Source organism: Penaeus japonicus, unplaced genomic scaffold (assembly GCF_977035675.1).
Source record: "Penaeus japonicus unplaced genomic scaffold, GWHDUDI00000001_assembly GWHDUDI00000007, whole genome shotgun sequence".
Lineage (NCBI taxonomy): Eukaryota > Metazoa > Arthropoda > Malacostraca > Decapoda > Penaeidae > Penaeus > Penaeus japonicus.
In genome coordinates, this window is record NW_028234409.1 from 16145984 (window position 1) to 16147128 (window position 1145).

Consider the following 1145-nt stretch of genomic DNA (forward strand, 5'->3'; position numbering starts at 1 on the left):
GGTAAAAGTTAATCAACGGGTGAAATTTGAGAACGACCAAAGACAGAGAGAGAGAGAGAGAGAGAGAGAGAGAGAGAGAGAGAGAGAGAGAGAGAGAGAGAGAGAGAGAGAGAGATTGAAATCACATAATCGTCAACACTTCCTGGAACAGGTCACACGGAGCAAGAAAATGTAATGAAATAGAATTCTACAAATTGTTATAGTGCCATTCATTTTTTTTTTTTTTTTCCTTTTTAAAATAAATATTGGTAGTTCCCGATTTATCAGGAAATGTTCTTAAAATGAATGATGAAATCGGTCACCAAACACCTGTTCTACTCCAGTTTTCTCAATATGTTAACTTTTTTTTGTGTGTGTGTGTGTGTTTGTATATGTATATATGTATATATCTATCTATCTATCTATTCATCTACCTCTCTCTCTCTCTCTCTCTCTCTCTCTCTCTCTATATATATATATATATATATATATATATATATATATATATATATATATATATATACACACACACACACACATATATCTTCTTTCTGAGCAGTAGCTCTAATCTATTAACCATCACACCCCCTGATGTAGTTAATTCTCAAAGTCAATTCTCTGAAATTTTCAACCAATCGAAATAACGTTATGCTACTAGTGCGCACGTACGCGTGGACACACACACACACACACACACACACACACACTCACACACACTCACACACACACATGTACGCACGCACGCACACACACAAACACGCACGCACATTTCCATTATGTAATACCGGATTACAATTATACTTCCTTAAAACGTACAAACTTCAACAAAGTGGATATGCCTGATGTATAATGTCTGAAAATATATACTTTCAAAGATGCTTAAATTTATAGACTTGCGCGACCCACTTGTTCGGAGAATTTCAAATAATCAGAGAATTTCCCTTGTCCCCCCAGGATCCCCCCCCCCTCCCTCTTGGAAATTACTCACGCCCCCTAGGAGCGGGGACGCCCTTTGGTCTTGGGTGGAGAACAACATGATGGTGGAGGTTGCATGCACTTGAGTCTCCGGATATACTAAAACAGTACGGCTATTACGGGGCGACCAAGGCGTGCAAATGGCTAGGAGCATACTATAGACATCAGAATCTATAAACAGTAATGTTTTT